Raw genomic sequence first — 20,105 nt, 5'->3', positions numbered from 1 at the left:
TCTTTTGTCTACTGGTTGTACTAATAGTGCATTAAAAGCAAATTGTTCGAGACGAAATCGTTTCGAACTATTTTCATTAGTATTATCAGGGCGCATTTTTGAAGAGCATAAATGGTTTTATAGCCCACAGGCCAATTTTTTAAGGAGATGTTCTTATTCTTCAAGGAAAATCAAGTTTTCAACAAAATGGGGTCATATCTTTATCAGAACCTACGATTCCCGGAGAACTTCATTAACAATCACTATTGATTTACTTTCTACTACTTCCATTTGTCGTCCAAAAATTGAATTCTCTATTTGAATGATTCAACTGTAATATCAGGCTGAAAAAGTATTTAGATAGCAGAAAAAAATTTTACTCAAAATTTTTAAGACCTCTTTCTTGTTCTGTTGATTTTCTAAGAAATAATGAGTGGTCCGCATTCTGAACTAAATCACATTTTTCAACGTTTGGTCCGATATCACCCTATTACAAATTAATTACTAACAGTCGAAGCCGGTCCTTGGGTAGCCCCCTATCCAATACAATTTCGTCAGACTCAATGTTATTGGCAGGTAGTGCTCTTAATGACAATAAAATCTGCAATTAACATTGTTGTTTCGTCCAATCAAACATTTCAAAAAAATATTTAATGGAGAACTTCAATGGTCAAAAATTTTCAATGGTCAAGAGAAAAAAAGGTTTTTGAGAAATTCAGGATACTATATGAAACAAAATTGTTTTAGTCATTGCGAAATCTTATAAAATTGGTTCCGCATCAGTTGTTAAGCTTTGCTGAGGTAACATCTGGAGTTTTGAGCATTTCTGGAAAAAAAGTTGTTTACAAAACACTTGTTTATTTTGAAGCAGAGATGTTTGATAACGGCTCAGCGACATTCTGTCAAAACAAAGGAGGAATAAATGACGGACGTTGAACACAGTTGAACTAGTGTTTCAATTCTAGGGATTCATCCTTGCCTGGTGATCGGTCGAAGGTTACGTTTCTTTGGGCTCTCTTCTGATGTGAAGTACTAAAACTATTTCCGCTAATAAGAATGTCGAGTTCACCAAGTTGTGAGAGTCACTGATTTATGGGTTTGTCAATTGTATTGACTCGGATTACAAGTCTTCAAAATTAACTTTTTAGGAGTGTTTTTTGTCTTTGCTTAATCTGTGTTGCTAATTTTACAAATAAATTTACAATTCTTTCTCCAGCCGTTGTATGAGAGAGTAAAAGCTTAAAGATCCTTTTCGGTAGACTGGTATAACTCTTTCTTTTTGAAATCTTGTTTTTCACTTTCCTAGAATTGAATTGCACTTGGTTTCTGGTTCTCTGGTTTTAGTTATCGCAAAATTTCTTGATTTTGTTGATTGCAATTTATCAGCCTGTTTTAAGAAGTGTTTTTTGGTGCGTGTTGTTCAATTACTCACAGCAAGTAGTATTTGGAACTTATCTGAAACTTTTTCGCCCTTAACTGTTTTCCGCTGAACGTCGTTGCCTGATTTGTTATTGTCCTTTTATAAGGATACATCTGCAAAATGATCTGATAACAGTAGCGTACCATATTAAACAATTTTAAAGTTTCAATCCGAAGTAACATAGTCAATAAGGGTAGTTTACAAATCATTATACAAATTTTTGTAGTTTTAGTTACTTTGTGATTATTCAAACCAAAAAGTTATAGAGTCGTTTTGTTAGCTATAGATCTTTCTTCTATTTTTGCAGACGGAAATCTTGAGGAGAGTATTAGAAATAGGACAAAAAACTCAAATCTTCGTACAGTAGGTCATAGGAACGACTCACTTAAATCTAGTATTTTCTTTTGGTTAGCTTGCAAAAAATGCGCAGTTCACTGGAAATACTGATTTCTATTCGCATAATTAAAGTTTGCACGAGAAGCTGTACAATTGGGCATAGGTTGTGATTTATTTGTAGCAACAGCGTCGATAATCAAAATGTGCATGTCAAGGTAAAGGCAATTTTAGCAATGATTGGACAGATTTTTAGCAGCGCTTCGTTGGCGATTAGCGATTACTGTTATCAAGCTTTTCATAAACCAGTCAACCAAATTCATCGGTCAACTTATTTTTTCACCTATTGACCAACCTTATTCAACGGGGGTAACTCACTGTTGGAGCTGAGCTCGCTAAGCTTGCGTAGGCGGAAAAATAGAAACAAAACACTTTCTGTTGTCCTAGTCATTTAATAGTTATAGTTATAGTTATAGTTATAGTTATAGTTATAGTTATAGTTATAGTTATAGTTATAGTTATACTTATAGTTATAGTTATAGTTATAGTTATAGTTATAGTTATAGTTATAGTTATAGTTATAGTTATAGTTATAGTTATAGTTATAGTTATAGTTATAGTTATAGTTATAGTTATAGTTACAGTTTGTCACGTGAGAAAAAATAGAAAAAGGGGGAAATAACAAAAAAGCAAAACAGAACTCAACGTAGCAGCCGCAGAAAACGGCTGAAAGTATAACTCAGTAAAATATTACAAAACAAATTGTCTTGAGCGGTAAATAACGTGTTACTGTGTCTTGAACTAGAAATATTCCTGAGCAGTAAATTGTTACTGTGCTTGTATTCAAAATATTATTCTTTAGCAGTAAATTCTGTTACTGTGTCTTGCATCAACGAAGTATTGGAGCTAAAATTCAACTGTTACAACCCCAACTTCTGGTATTCTCAACTTGTGAGTACAAACAGCAAAAGCCAACTTAAGTTTAAATTTAAATATTTTTGCACAAACAGGTCTTAGACATATATCTTTGTCTTCGATTTGTTTTTTCTATCGGATTGAACTGGTCTACATAATGAGATCCCGTATTGTGTGATCTGTTGCAATCCAGTTCAAACTGATAGTTGAAAAAACTAAGATCAGCGAAAAGTTACGAACTAAAATTGTTAATGCAACGGTAAGTACAGCAGAACAGATATACATTTACAAAAACAAACTGCATAAACGAAGTATCCGGACAAGTTTTGCGACCACTCAGAACGAACTGGGCGGTGTAAAACTTTCTTTGTGAAACACAAGGAGAGCAGCCGTTACATTTGGTCCGCCGACCCAGACAGTGGAATAAACTGCTGTCCAACCCAACAGTCGAAGTGACAAAGTCATCGACAAACGAGAACAAAACCCAACAGGCAATGCAACGACGCAGAGCCAATTAGGCAAAGTGCATTAGAAGTTGATCATCAAAGCTTAATTAAAGCAAATAAACAAAAGTACTGTAGGGATTCAAGCTGCAGTCCCAAAGTACAAACGAAGTGACTCCGTCACAGAGTCAAGACATTTTGCAAAGACAGATTAGCAACTGTAAAAAACGACTGGACGAAAAAACTCAGGAGGGCCAGGAGCTAATCAGAAACAACGATAGATCAAGCAAAGTCAAGACCAATTATCAACAGATACTGAAGCTTGACGACTCTTATTGCACTCTTTCTCGGAAGCGGGCAACTACTCTTCGTGATCCCGAATTGTTTGAACGTTACGAAACCGAACGACTAAACTTCTTACAAATATTAAACGCAGAGTGGTTACCGTATATCCACGGAGAAACAACCATGACGGATCAACAGAATCAAACTGTTCAATTGACAAGCGATGCAGAACCCACTGCCTGCTAAGAATTCACTGTCTGTTGTAGGTGTTGCTCAACGAACTGTTGAAAATCGAAACCCAAACAAGGACAATGATTTAAAAGCCTCCTCTGATAAACAAGCTAAAAAGGCAGAAAGTTGCGGCTTTAAAGAAAGACTTTGCAGCGAAAATGAGGTTGAAGAAAATTGAATTTGAATTGAAAAGGAAAGAGCTTGAAATGGAGATGCAACTTTTTGAAGAGGAAGGTGCACTGAAACTGGAATACGACGTGTAGTTACTACAATTTGCAAATTGTTGTGTAAAATGAACTTTTAATTTTAAGGCAATTTTTTTCTGCTGTAGAGCTTTTAGCTAAACGGGTAGATTTTTCAAGAGCCTTTTCGATAAATTAGCTTTCAAGTCTTCAACTTGTAATTCTGGAGCTGAAAGAGAGTTTCTCAGTTATTTTGGCTCTGTTGTACTTCAGGTAGGGAGTGTATTTTCTTTCCGTTGTCAAAATAGTGGAGGGAGAAAAAATTTCAGTTATCAAAAATCGAAAAGTCTTTTCCGTCTTTTTTCTACAATCCATCTTCTGTCTGCTGGTTGATTTATTAGTGCATAAAAAACAATTTGTTCAAGACGAAATAGTTTAGAATTCTTTTCCATAGTAATATCAGAGCGCATTTTCGAAAAGCACAAATGGTTTTTAGCCCAGGGGCCTAATTTTTAAGGAGGTATTTTTATTTTTCAAGGAAAATCAAATTTATAACCGAATGGGGTCCTATTCATTTCAGAAGCTTTGATTCTTGGAGAACTTCATTACCAATAACTATTGAACTACTTTCTTTTGCTTCCATTTGTTGTCCAAAAAAATGAATTCTCTTTTTGAATTATTCAATTGTATTATCAGGCTGAACAAATATTTTGACAACAGATGAAAATTTTACTCAAAATCTTTAGGACATCTTTTTTATTCTGTTTGTTTTTTTTAAGAAATAATGAGTCGTCCGCATGCTGAAATAGATCACATTTTCCAAAGTTTGGTCCGATATCACCCTATTACAAATTAATTACTAACAGTCGAAGCCGGTCCTTGGGTAGCCCCCTATCCAATACAATTTCGTCAGACTCAATGTTATTGGCAGGTAGTGCTCTTAATGACAATAAAATCTGCAATTAACATTGTTGTTTCGTCCAATCAAACATTTCAAAAAAATATTTAATGGAGAACTTCAATGGTCAAAAATTTTCAATGGTCAAGAGAAAAAAAGGTTTTTGAGAAATTCAGGATACTATATGAAACAAAATTGTTTTAGTCATTGCGAAATCTTATAAAATTGGTTCCGCATCAGTTGTTAAGCTTTGCTGAGGTAACATCTGGAGTTTTGAGCTTTTCTGGAAAAAAATTGTTTTGCAAAACACTCGTTTATTATGAAGCAGAGATGTTTGATAACGGCTCAGCGACATTCTGTCAAAATACAAGGAAGATTATATGACGGACGATGCGGTTTCGGTTTAACTAGTCTTTTATTTCTAGGGATACATCCTGTTGATCGGTCAAAGGTTACGTTTCTTGGGGCTCTTTTCTGCGATGTGAAGTACTAAAACTATTTCCGCTAATAAGAATGTCGAGTTCACCAAGTTGCGAGAGTCACTGATTTATGGGTTTGTCAATTGTATTTACTCGGATTACAAGTCTTCAAAATTAACTTTTTAGGAGTTTTTTTTGTCTTTTCTTAATCTGTGTTGCTAATTTTACAAATAAATTAACAATTCTTTCTCCAGCCGTTGTATGAGAGAGTAAAAGCTTAAAGATCCTTTTCGGTAGACTGGTATAACTCTTTCTTTTTGAAATCTTGTTTTTCACTTTCCTAGAATTGAATTGCACTTGGTTTCTGGTTCTCTGGTTTTAGTTATCGCAAAATTTCTTCATTTTGTTGATTGCAATTTATCAGCCTGTTTTAAGAAGTGTTTTTTGGTGCGTGTTGTTCAATTACTCACAGCAAGTAGTATTTGGAACTTATCTGAAACTTTTCCGCCCTTAACTGTTTTCCGCTGAACGTCGTTGCCTGATTTGTTATTGTCCTTTTATAAGGATACATCTGCAAAATGATCTGATAACAGTAGCGTACCATATTAAACAATTTTAAAGTTTCAATCCGAAGTAACATAGTCAATAAGGGTAGTTTACAAATCATTATAAAAATTTTTGTAGTTTTAGTTACTTTGTGATTATTCAAACCAAAAAGTTATAGAGTCGTTTTGTTAGCTATAGATCTTTCTTCTATTTTTGCAGACGGAAATCTTGAGGAGAGTATTAGAAATAGGACAAAAAACTCAAATCTTCGTACAGTAGGTCATAGGAACGACTCACTTAAATCTAGTATTTTCTTTTGGTTAGCTTGCAAAAAATGCGCAGTTCACTGGAAATACTGATTTCTATTCGCATAATTAAAGTTTGCACGAGAAGCTGTACAATTGGGCATAGGTTGTGATTTATTTGTAGCAACAGCGTCGATAATCAAAATGTGCATGTCAAGGTAAAGTGAATTTTAGCAATGATTGGACAGAGTTTTAGCAGCGCTTCGTTGGCGATTAGCGATTACTGTTATCAAGCTTTTCATAAACCAGTCAACCAAATTCATCGGTCAACTTATTTTTTCACCTATTGACCAACATTATTCAATGGGGGTAACTCACTTTTGGAGCTGAGCTCGCTAAGCTTGCGTAGGCGGGAAAATAGAAACAAAACACTTTCTGTTGTCCTAGTCATTTAATAGTTATAGTTATAGTTATAGTTCTAGTTACAGTTTGTCACGTGAGAGAAAAGAAAAGGGGGAAATAACAAAAAAGCAACACCGAACTCAATGTAGCAGCTGCAGAAAACGGCTGAAAGTATAACTCAGCAAAATATTACAAAACAAATTGTCTTGAGCGGTAAATAACGTGTTACTGTATCTTGAATTAGAAATATTCCTGAGCAGTAAATTGTTACTGTGTCTTGTATTCAACATATTATTCTTGAGCAGTAAATTCTGTTACTGTGTGTTGCATCAAGGAATTATTGGAGCTGAAATTCAACTGTTACAACCCCATCTTCTGGTATTCTCAACTTGTGAGTACAAACAGCAAAAGCCAACTTAAGTTTAAATTTAAATATTTTTGCACAAACAGGTCTTAGACATATATCTTTGTCTTCGATTTGTTTTTTCTATCGGATTGAACTGGTACACATAAAGAGATCCCGTATTGTGTGATCTGTAGCAATCCAGTTCAAATTGATAGTTGAAAAAACTAAGATCAGCGGATAGTTACGAACTAAAATAGTTAATGCAACGGTAAGTACAGCAGAACGGATATACAGTTACAAAAGCAAACTGCATAAACGAAGTATCCGGACAGATTTTGTGACCACTCAGAACGAACTGGGCGGTGAAAAACTTTCGTTGTGAAACACAAGGAGAGCAGCCGTTACATTTGTTCCGCCGACCCGGACAGTGGAATAAACTGCTGTCCAACCCAACAGTCGAAGTGACGAAGTCATCGACGAACGAGAACAAAACCCAACAGGCAATTCAACGACGCAGAGCCAATTAGGCAAAGTGCATTAGAAGTTGATTATCAAAGCTTAATTAAAGCAAATATACGGAGGTACTGTAGGGATTCAAGCTGCAGTCCCAAGGTACAAGCGAAATGACTCCGTCACCGAGTCAAGACATTTTGCAAAGACAGATTAGCAACTGTAAAAAACAACTGGACCAAAAAACTCAGGAGAACAAGGAGCTAATCAGAAACAACCATAGATCAGGCAAACTCAAGACCATTTATCAGTAGATACTGAAGCTTGACGACTCTTATTGCACTCTTTCTCGGAAGCGGGCAACTACTCTTCGTGATCCCGAATTGTTTGAACGTTACGAAGCCAAACGACTAAACTTCTTACAAACATTAAACGCAGAGTGGTTACCGTATATCCACGGAGAAACAAACATGACGGATCAACAGAACCAAACGGTTCAATTGACAAGCGATGCAGAACCCACTGCCGCTAAGAATTCACAGTCTGTTGTAGGAGTTTCTCAACGAACTGTTGAAAATTGAAACCCAAACAAGGACAATGATTTAAAGGCCTCCTCTGATAAACAAGCTAAAAAGGCAGAAAAACTTGCGGCTTTAGAGAAAGACTTTGCAGAGAAAATGAGGTTGAAGAAAATTGAATTTGAATTGAAAAGGAAAGAGCTTGAAATGGAGATTCAACTTTTTGAAGAGCAAGATGCACTGAAACTGGAATACGAAAAAGAAGCTATTGACGCAAGAGCATCAGATTCTGATGATAGTGCAGCCCCTAGTATTCTAAGTAGATCACCATTCAATTGGAAAACCCCGAAGAACAAAGATGTTTCCGGTTGGCTCGATAACTCGGATAAATTCTCCAAATTGCACGATTATAGTTTCGAGCGTGCGAAAACCAGGATCGACAACAATTATCCCAGAGTAAGCTTCAATCGCGAAGGTGTATTTAAGTCACAGTCACCAAGTGGAGAGCGTGCCAGCGCAGCCTGGGAACAAGACAAATTTAAGCGTGATAAACCAAGCAGTAGTAGTCAACTACCTAAGTTGAAGTTGAGTTCATTCGACGGAAACCCTAGAGTGGCCGGAGTGGTCGAATATGTTAAAAGCAACGGTTCACTATCGCGATATATCCAACTCAGAGAAAATGAGCCACTTGAAAACAGTGTTCACCGGTAAAGCAAAGTCAGCTATATCAGGAATGGGCTATTCGGGAGAGTTTTACGCTCAAGCGTGGGAACTCCTGGGACGGAAGTTTGGGCGACCTTACCTAATTGTCGACGCTCAGCCTAACATATTGCGCAAACAACAACCAATTTGATTGCACGACTCAACGTCTATAATTAATTACTCAATAACAATCAGCAATCTAGTTAATGTACTGAAGCAATACAATTATGAGGGCGATCTGCGTTCAAGTTCAACACTGCAAGTGGCAACTGAAAAACTGCCCCCAAACTTGAACGAAAAGTGGTTTCTCTTCGTTGACGAGTGTCAAGAAGATAGACCCCATCTCACTCTCCTTGAAAAATGGTTAGCTCGAATGGCTTTTGTCCATGAAGGAATGCCATCAACTAAAAGCGAACGAAAGAGAGATGATCGACCAAACGCTAACAAAGAAAAACGATTCTTAAGATCGTCAAATATTAGTGCGAGTTCGAATGCGAACGAAACGAAGCAAATGCAAAACAACAACTGTCCACTAGCGGATGGCACTCATAAAATATGGAGCTTCTCAATATTTAAGATTATGAATGTCACCGATTGCTATGCGGCAGTGAGAAAAGAACGCTTATGTTATGGTTGTCTATGGAAAGGGCATGCAATCAAAGATTGTAAAGTCCTCCCGTGCGGTATAAATGGATATACCAAAAAGCACAACAGACTGCTGCACTCAGAAAACCAAATGGACGAGGGTAGTCACGCAAATAATGTAAGCGCAGCAACAATCAACCAGAGTAACCAAGTTACTTGTTTTCTTCAAATCGTTCCGGTATTGGTTCAGAGTGGTGGTAGCAGGTTGACTACCTACGCTTTCCTCGATAGTGGGTCAACAGTATCATTCATCGATCAAAATGTCAAGGATCAACTACAAGCCAAAGGCACGGACGTTACCTTGAACATAGCTGGCATACATGGGACGCAAGATTTGAGGACAAAAAAGTTCCTATCACCATAAAGGGACTACATTCAAAAGTGCATTCGATTGAAGCGTTTGCACACCCATCAATCTCGTTGGAAAACACAACATATGACTACAATGAACTGAAGAACAAATTCAGACACCTGAATGTTCTCACTAACAGAGCATTCAACCTGATGGAAGTAGGCATCATACTTGGACAGGATGCCTACAAAATTTAACGTCCATTGGACTATAAGATTGAAACACGGAGTGAGCCTTTTGCCGTCTTAGCAGAATTAGGATGGGTAGTCAGCGGGCCCATGACAGGCAAGAAATGTCAAAAAGTTTGTCATTTTGCCTTCACAGAAGATGTGAAAGTGGAAGAAATTATCCAATCATGGTGGGACATAGAAACCTATGCTTCCAAAATAAATGCTGTAAGTCAATCAAAGAAAGAGCATCAAGCTCAGAAGTTTCTAGAGAGCACTACAAAGTTTACAGGCGAGCGGAACGAAGTGGGCATGCTCTGGAATGAACCAGAACCCAGTCTTCCAAACAACTACGGCTCAGCCCTTGGTCAGTTCTACCCACTGGAACGAAGGTTCCAACAAGACCCAAATTTAAAAGAATTGTATCAAAAGTCAATTGATACAGATGTTGAAAAGGGATTTGTGAAGATCCTCGGTAAATCGGAAGTCAACGGCACTTTCGGAAAGGAATGGTACTTGCCACACCATCCAGTACTAAACCCCAACAAGCCGGGTAAAGTTCGCAGTGTTTGCAACGCTGCAGCAAAATACAAGGATGTATGCCTAAATGACAAGTTGATAGCCGGACCCCATCTGCTACACGGGTTGATCGGAAAAATGTTCAGATTTCGAGAAGGACCAATTGCCTTAACCACAGATATTGAATCAATTGTTCTTCAAGTGCAAGTTCCTGATCAGGATAAAAGCTGCTTGAGATTCCTGTGGCGACCAACAATGAACGAACCTGTGCAAATTTACGAGTATCAGCGTCCAATTTTTGGAGCAAAGAGTTCACCAACATGTGCCAACTACGCTCTGAAGCGAGTAGCCATCGATAACCAGGACGAGTTCCCAATTGCAGCGAAACCAATCCAAAACAACTTCTACATGGACGAGTTGTTTGCAACCTCTTCTCTCAAAACATGGATTTGAACTGAACAAATGGATCACCAACAGCGACGTGGTAACCAAAGCAATCCCAGAGGACTTAAGATCAACCAGCAACACAAAGCAGGTTGAAGTAGAACCCAGCAAGAAAGGTTCATCCGTGCTTGGGCTTCAGTGGACGATTACCGATGATAGTCTACAGGTTTTTAGAGGTACAAGCAAAGAAGTTGAGACCCCAATCACCCGAAGTAAGATCTTATCTCTAGTTTCTTCAGTGTTTGATCCTCTTGGACTGTTTGCAGCATTCAGTGTTCATATGAGACGACTCCTGAAGAGCATCTGGACCAAAAATGGACAACATTGGGACAACTCAGTAGAACCTAACGAAGAAGAAGAGTTTCTGAAGTGGAAGGCGCAGCTTCCAGAAGTAGCAGAAACCAGCATTGATAGAAGATACTTCAGCAGAGCCAAGGACAAATGGGAACTTCATGTGTTTGCCGACACATCTGAAGACAAAATGTGCGCTGTGGCATATCTACGTTCACAGCCCAAAGAATACTCAGCAGACTTATCATTTGTAATCGGAAAGTGCAGAGTTGCACCCATGCGACACCTTTCCATACCACGCTTGGAACTACAAGCAGCTGTGATGGCGGTGAGACGTAAAGAACAGATAGTGAAGGAACACGAATCGAAGATTCACAGTTGTAACTTTTGGACAGACTCCACTACTGTTCTGCAATGGATTCATAGTTCCCACCGCAAGCAACAGGTGTATGTTGCAAACAGAGTGGCTGAGATTTTGGATACAACTAATGTTTCACAGTGGAATCATGTGAGTGGTATTAACAATCCAGCTGACATCGGGACACAAGCGATCAATGTTGACGAACTTAATAGAAAGGAATGGCTCACTGGGCCGGCCTGGTTGAAGCAACGAGAGAACGAATGGCCTGAACAGTTGAATTTAACATTTGCTTCAGACGAACAAAACGACGAAATGGTCTTCTCAGCAAAGGTTGAAGAGAAGAGGTCGATGATTCAGTGGGAACGATTTAGCAATTTCAATCGACTAGAAAAGGCAATGGCATACGGGCAGGGCGTATTAAGAAAACACAAACCGGCAACAAAAACACTAAGTGTTGAAGAAAGAGAGGGTGCACAAGCAAGTATTTTCAGACTACTGCAGCAAGAACAGTTTGCTGAAGAGATGAAATCTCTCAAGGCTGAAAAGGAAATTCCAAAAAAACAGCAAAATCCTCCAGTTTTCACCATTCATTGACCAGCACGGACTTATTCGTGCCCAAGGCAGAATAGGTAAAAGTCAATTGAGCTTCAAAACGAAGCATCCAATACTGTCACATTGGAAGCACCATGTAGTTGAATTTTTCTTGCGAAATGAACATAAGAATAGTCATCACGAAGGCACTGAACATGTCAGAAACATAGTTCAGCAGAAATTCTGGATCCTAGGCATACGAAATGCTTTGAGATCGATCAAAAACAAATGCATTAGAGGTCGAAAGGGAAGAGCCCAAACAAAGGCACCAGTAATGGCAGATCTACCTGAAGAACGATTAGTCGCATCAACAGTATTCTCGATTGTGGGCGTACACTATTTCGCACCATTCACAGTAAAGATTGATCGAAGAAACGAAAAGCGTTGGTGCTGTCTATTCACGTGCCTTACTGTACGAGCGGTACATATAGAGATTGTACCAAAACTAGACACTGATTGTTGTCTGAACGCAATTATGCGATTCATTGCACGAAGAGGCAAAACGGCCAAAATGATTAGCGACAACGGGACAAACTTCGTTGGAGCTGAAAAAGAACTGGCAGAGTATATAGCAGCATGGAACAAGGTGCGAATTGAAGAACATCTGATTCAACAACGAATCAGATGGAAGTTCTACCCACCTGCAGCACCACACTTTGGAGTAGTGTGGGAAAGACTGGTTAGGAGTTGCAAGAAGGCAATGTATGCAGTGCTGGGCAATCGATCAGTCACGGAAGATGTTCTTTCAACCACGATGTGTCTTGTTGAACAGACGCTGAATGCTAGACCGCTGACACAGGTCAGTTCTGATGCTACCGATTTAGAAGCTATTACTCCAAACCATTTTCTACTTGGCAACAAGAACTTTTGTTTGTCGTATCTATCAGGTGCAGAGCAATTTGTTGATCATAGAAAGCTCTTCAGACAAACGCAAGCTTATGCAGACCTCATCTGGGATAGATTCCGTAAAGAGTACATGCCAATGTTGAACAGTCGAAAGAAATGGCAGAACACAACGAACAGAAGTCTTCAGCGGGGTGATCTTATGTGGTTAGTGGAAGACAGTGACAAACGTGGATATTACGATCTGGGTCGAATAACCGAAACCTTTGAAGGTTCCGACGGAGTGATTCGATCAGCGACAATCCGAACGAAAGATGGATACTTCAAGAGACCAGTAGTGAAGCTCGCCCCAGTGCTATCAATGAACGAAGATGTTTTCACGAAGGAAAACAGGGCCAGCGAAGTTTGAGCTGAGCTCGCTAAGCTTGCGTAGGCGGGAAAATAGAAACAAAACACTTTCTGTTGTCCTAGTCATTTAATAGTTATAGTTATACTTCTAGTTCTAGTTACAGTTTGTCACGTGAGAAAAAAGAGAAAAGGGGGAAATAACAAAAAGCGACACAGAACTCAACGTAGTGGCCGCAGAAAACGGCTGAAAGTATAACTCAGCAACATATTGTAAAACAAATTGTCTTGAGCGGTAAATAACGTGTTACTGTGTCTTGAACTAGAAATATTCCTGAGCAGTAAATTGTTACTGTGCCTTGTATTCAAAATATTATTCTTGAGCAGTAAATTCTGTTACTGTGTCTTGCATCAACGAATTATTGGAGCTGAAATTCAACTGTTACAACCCCAACTTCTGGTATTCTCAACTTGTGAGTACAAACAGCGAAAACCAACTTAGGTTTAAATTTAAATATTTTTGCATAAACAGGTCTTAGACATATATCTTTGTCTTCGATTTTTTTTTTCTATCGGATTGAACTGGTATACATAAAGAGATCCCGTATTGTATGATTTGTAGCAATCCATTTCAAATTGATAGTTGAAAAAACTAAGATCAGCGAATAGTTACGAACTAAAATAGTTAATGCAACAGTAAGTACAGCAGAACGGATATACAGTTACAAAAGCATACTGCATAAACGAAGTATCCGGACAGATTTTGTGACCACTCAGAACGAACTGGGCGGTGTAAAACTTTCTTTGTGAAACACAAGGAGAGCAGCCGTTACACTCACAGAACAAAAAAGAATCTGGAATGATTTTTGAGTTACATAACTCAACGAGCTGAATATATATTCTCCGAAATTTCCTTCGGCTTCTTACTATGATCTTTTAATACATTGTTGGTGCCGTTTGTGTTATCAAAATTTTAAAAAAAATTGTTGGTATTCTTAAACTACTTTCTTTGTTTTCTTTGGTTTTGCTCTTTCAAAAAATAGATAAAGGCAAATATCAATGGGGATTGAGTTGGATTACAAATTTTTTGGCTGCAAATTTTCTGGTACCACCCATACCAGATTGTTCCTAAGCACTTTGGTTGCAAATTCAGCAGCAAAAACTGAATAAAGCAAACTTTTTGCAATTTTGTTAAAAAAATCAACCTAACTTTTGTACATGTCTTGCATATTTAGCCTCATGGAAGCGTGTTCCTCGACAATCTCCATAATTCAAGTTTTGATACTTCAGCAGAATGTAATGTTTTACCGATTTGTCGGATTAGAGTTCTTTTTTATCATAAGAACTCTTCCAAAAAATTGGAAAAGTTTAAATTATTCGATCTTAAGAAGTCAAAGTTTCAAATTTCATATACGTCGAATATGATTTGAATTTTTGCATTAGATGTTGTAAGAAACAGAGACAATTGTATTGAACGAAAGTTTTTCTGCCTGTGACCAAAACTACTGTTGAGACCAAAATTAATTTTCGGTATGTTCTGAATCCGGATATCATCTTATTGAGTTTGGCTTAATTTAGAGCAATTTCGTATACTTTCACTTCCCTCATTGTTAGAATTGTTCAGATTTCATGAAATTTAATTGAACCAAAATTGTATGGAATATGGACGCTTTTTAAATCCATTTTTGCGTTTGTTTTTGAGTTTTTTTAGGATTCCTATGAAAAAAATCATTTTTCAAAATTTTATACAACGAAATTTTTATGGCTACAATTATTCATAGGCGCCATAATATGAAATCGCTTTTTTTCACTATCTGAATTACGGAGTCAGCCGAGGGGTGCATGAAAATCAATTGAAAGGAGTAAATCGTAATTACCTTTCAAGCAGTTTCTATTCAAAAAAAATAAGAAGCTATATTTGCTTATTGAGGGAGGTGTTTAATTGTCGTCAGCTTTCCGATCAGATTTTTAAAATTTTAAAACCTTATCGACTAATTATCCAATGTAAAGCTCCATTTTTTATTTCCTTGTATATCTCTGAATAAACTGTTGATTGGCTAAAATTTAAATTTATCTGAGAGCAGAAAATGCAAAAAAGTGTCACCAAAAAATTGCAACATATAGCAATTGTAAAGGCGAAACAACTGATCTGAAAAGATAGACTTTAACACAGACTTTAATGTAGATTGAAAATCAAGTTGCCAAAATAATAACGTATCTACAAAGATATATCAATTATTATTGCGCTCATTGGCACTGCTATAAGAAATGTTTAAAACAACGATTCCTGCTAATTAAGTCTTTAATTATCAAATTTCATATAAGTATTCAAACAGTGAAAAAAAAATTTCAATGCATTGATAAACCAGACTTAATCTCTCTCTGTGACAGTGCACGTCGTGGTTTGGATAATTCAAAAATAGCTGATAGATATTTTTTCAATTTAGAAATTTAGAAAAAAAAACGAATATTGCGGAAGATGGGAGAACTAATGAGGGGTGTCCAAACGTCCAAAAAGGGTCCTTTATGTCAATAAGTTGTACATCAGCGGTTTTGGTCTAAAGCATATTTAGAATTCAAAGTCAAAAATATCTGATTTAAAAATAATCAGATTACTTGCATCAGCACCTGTAAGAAAGTTTTTTTTTATTTAGAGTAAATAGTGTTTTTTTTGTTTGTGACTTTCATTCCTTTTCTGCGCCTTTTTGCATATCTCAAAACATATATTTTTGCTTAAAAATGTATGCTTTTGATTTCTTTAAGTATTTTGGTTGTCTATACATCTAGTTCTTCGTTTGTTTCTTCTGCGTTTGTAACCTACCATTCTCCACTTCACTTTTCAAATATGAAAATCAAATTTCAAAGTTTCTGCAAAACTTTTGTGCTATTTATATAAAGTTTGATGAAATACAAAATAAAATGGATTTTAAAAAAAAACCATCCGCAATTTGTATCACTGGATATTTGTGTCGACAATAAACGCGGACAAAAAAAACTATTTCTTTTAAATCAAGTCAAATGAAGTTGACGAGTTGACATCCTTATTGGAAAAAATTTGCAAGCTAGAACTGTTGCCAATTGCGTTTTTAATGAATTAAAGTGTTAGCAGTGAAATTCATTCCATCGGAAGATGAACCAATTTATGTTTTTTTGTGGTGAGAATCAAAAACATCAGTAAAATAGAAATGTACAATGACCGGCTGTACAATGAAGGCGGGTAAAATAATGTTGTTTGCGTTCAGTTCAATAAAAAAATCCTAACAACGAGTTGCTAAAGATCATTCAATCCACTTGAATTTTATATACACGACCACAAATTCAGTTTAAAAGAAAAGCCCTCAAAGATTGAAACTCAAAGGACGGCGTAGTTTTAGAAGCGGAGTAATATAATGTTTCTTCTTGTGTTGGGTATTGTGTTGGGAAAAAGAATTTTTCGAAAGAAAGTTTCAAAATATAAATATATAAAACTAAAATACTTTGCAAATCCACGGTAATATATAGATGGCGTTATGCAACTTCAATTCAAAGCAATAGAAAAAAATCAATACTTTTTTATACATTCTAATTTGGATTCCCGGAGGTTGATGGCAGAGCAAATCAGCGCTGAATCAGTCTAGGGACATTCTGTTTTTTAGGATGGACAGTACTGCTCATGTCACAATTTACAATGATCAGTCTCATTTTTGAGTAAAATTAACCTCATAAAAATTAATGTGTTCAGCCTAATTCGGGCCAACATGGTTTGCTTTATATGCGAATCGATATTTAGCGTAACCGAATTTATTTTACGCAGCAGGTCGTATTCACTGCGCTAAACCGACTTTGTGGTACTTGCCTACAAAACAGCTTATGTAAAAATAGTGTGTAAACTACTATAGTAATATGCAGTTATAACCTACTAAATTATGACTTTATTCTGCTAAGACTTATTTTTGGGTATGAGTAATTTTCAGAATATAAAGTATAAGTTTAGCATGGGCGAACTCTCTGACCTCAATATAATCATAATGAAGAAATACTGCACATAAAGGAACTTGAAATATGCTGGAGATGCAATGTTTCAGAACTGAATTAAGCCCTTACTTTTGAAATGTGCTGGGTCAGTGCTGAAAAGCTCTGAGACTCAAGTCGGATTGTGACAAAAAAAATAAACTGGGAAAAGCAAACTGTAGAAAGATTGTACAAAACCAAAAATTATCGAATCCTGGTCGAAACATGAGTTTTTTCATTGGTCATCAATTTGACATCAATTGTCAAAAACTTGTCATCAAATGCGGCTATTCCGAGTAGATTTTTTTCAAGAAGTTAACCATTGCAAAATCTGTTTTACAAGTTTTCTGATTTGATAAAAATTTGAACTGAAATTGCTTTTAAACTTCTCCCTCACATCAAAAACCTCGATAAATGATTCCTACATGCGAATACGGACGAAGTTCAATAAAGGTTCTTGGGCTGATGGGGCTAAATGCCCAAAGTGGATTCAAAAACTGTAAATAACAATTATCGAGTTGTTCTTCAAATAAAGATACAGTTTATATTACTACATCTGAAGAAGCACATTCAAAATAGTTCTGAACATGCAGTTATAAACATTTCAGTTTTCTTCAAAAATGCATCTTAGATCGAAACTTGTTATTGAAAACCGAAATTTGTTCTCACGGCTCTACTGTTCATTAGTCAAAAGCTATTCTCTTCAACCAATCTCTGCCCAAACACTGTATAGGAAGCATATTTTGGGCCTTTTAAACGTTTTGTGGAAGATTGACACAAAAATTATTACGCTAGTGAGAAGTTTTAAGAGATGACAGAGGAAAAAATTCTGGCAAGAGAAATAATTTTTTCTCGTAAAAGGTAATATCACCTGGGTTTTTTTACGGGGTAACATAAGTTTGTGAAAACCCAAATACGTACAAATTGCTTATTAATGTACGACTTTTTGTTTTCGATTAATTCACCCACCCTAGTTTTAACTTAATGCCAATTTTGCAATTATTTATAGAGAATTTAGCAAATTTTGTAAATTAATGCGTTAAGTTTACAAATATTTGAAAACAGGTCTATGGCAATTTGTGTCTCTTCAGTTCGCAGTTGGATTTGTGGGGTGATTTCACCACACAAATCGTTTACAAGGTGTACTTTGAACAATTTTCAGTTAAATTCAGCAATCTCTGAGAAATGGTTAAGAAAAAAACCCACATTGATAAATTCAGCAGAACTCAACCGGAACGAACTCGGCACATCGTTTGCAAATCTTTGCAAACTTAACATTAATTTGCAAAATTTTGCAAATTTGATCTTGTGAAGAGATAATTTGCAAATTTTTACAAATTTGGCATTAGTTTTTAACTAGGGCACTCTCAAACATTTCCTCAGTTCTAACCTTAAAGATTTTTTTCCTCTACAAATTGCATAAAATCACAACGATAAATATTTTATTTCTTTCAAGAGAGCCCTCAAAGTGGAGCATTTTTCCTATTAGCGATCTCGCTGGGGCGGTCTCTTTAAAATTTAATATCAATTATGGTTTGTTTGACGAGGGCAATAGAAATAGAAACAAGTTTTTATTATCATAGGACCTTGCGGGAAAGCAGGAAGCTAAAAGCAGCCCAATTTGTATGATACGTTTTGAGTTATTTGGTGAAACCTCACGTGAAACACTTCACGCTACATGAATTCTGATAAACTTCCTGCTGTGATGCAGTTAAATTTGCGTCGCTAACTTATCGGCCCAGTTAGGTTTATTTTCATTGTTTTTTAAATCACAACTTAGTGAAATGAGTTTGGCACACGAATTGTAATACAGAGTCAATTCACTTGATTACGTTATTTTCGGACTTTAGCGTTGTAGGCATAGGCAGCCTCCAGCTTACTACTCATCATACAATATCTATTTGACACTTTATCTTTTTTAGTTCGTATTAATAATACTAAGGCATTTTTTATTTGGAATTTTTTCGCAGTCATACAAAGATCATACACGATGTCCTGAAAAAAGGTACAAGAATTACAAAAGTATTTTGAAGAACGAAATTTGTATAATCTTCAGTTTCGTTTATAGTTGAAAGAATTCTTATTGGAAACGATACAAAGTTTTAATATTAAAAACATTGAAGAATGTCACTAAATTTCAATAAATCTCACCAAATGTCACGGCAATTTAATTTAAAATATTGCTTGTGCAGTCTAGTTTTGACTCTTTGAGTGCGCTAGAACAACAATTTTCCATTGCATACTTTTAGAAAATAGTTTTGAAGTAAGTTCGATGTGACATTTTATTTTTGCATGTTTCCTAAAACTGAATATTCAGAGGTATAAACTAGTTTCAGAGAAATTCAAAAACCATACTTAGTTATAACTTAAAAAAACATAGACAGACATAAGTAAAGCCTTATCGGTATAACTTTGGAAACGTATTTGAAAGGAAGAAAGATTTGTTATTCCTGGTAACCGTCAGCAGAACATATATGGTTCTATATATGGTGATCAGATCATATATGGTTCATATAGAATTCATGGTACTCATACCAGGATCATACATCTTTATTTGTTTTATTGTAGGGTATTACAATTTAATCAAGTACGGATAACGTGATATCATGCATGATATTTGTACGAAATCAGAAAGACTTCAACACGGGATTATTTACGACACCCAGTGATCGCGTAAGGGGAATCTGAGTTTGCTCGGCCAAGTGTCAAGCTTTGGCGTTGAACTTAATGCATATTTACCCTTTGTTTCTCTCTGTAAATTAGAACAATGATATTATCCAACATCGAGATTTGTCTACAACGCTTGAGCTCAAGTGATCTCGCGACACAGTCCTAAGTCCTTGGGGCGGCTCAGTTTTGCTTCCTTATGCATACTTTGAGAGAGAGGCTGAGCTTTAAGAGCACTGTTTTTTTTAAAACCCTCAGGTTTTACCAATTTATCACTTCTTTGAAAACGAAAAGTCACCCGTACCCCGGGTCGAGGACAAATCGGAAGAAATTGTAATATAAGCGGTGAAAATTTTTTTAACGGAATTTTCGTACAAAAATTTGCGGTGAAATGCGGTAATTTTATGTAATTTCAGCGCTAGAGTATGCATTGAACTTAAAACAAATCGCCACATTTTACGTGTTAATACAAATTACCATCCGTACACGGATTCGAAGTCTCACCTCTTGAAAGTCAGCCACTTCTTCTTCCACTACGCCACCTCTCACTAATCTCTAACATATTTGTTTTGAATT

Source organism: Convolutriloba macropyga, chromosome 9 (assembly GCF_964194025.1).
Source record: "Convolutriloba macropyga chromosome 9, txConMacr16.3, whole genome shotgun sequence".
Lineage (NCBI taxonomy): Eukaryota > Metazoa > Xenacoelomorpha > Acoela > Convolutidae > Convolutriloba > Convolutriloba macropyga.
Note: the sequence above shows the minus strand (reverse complement) of the source record.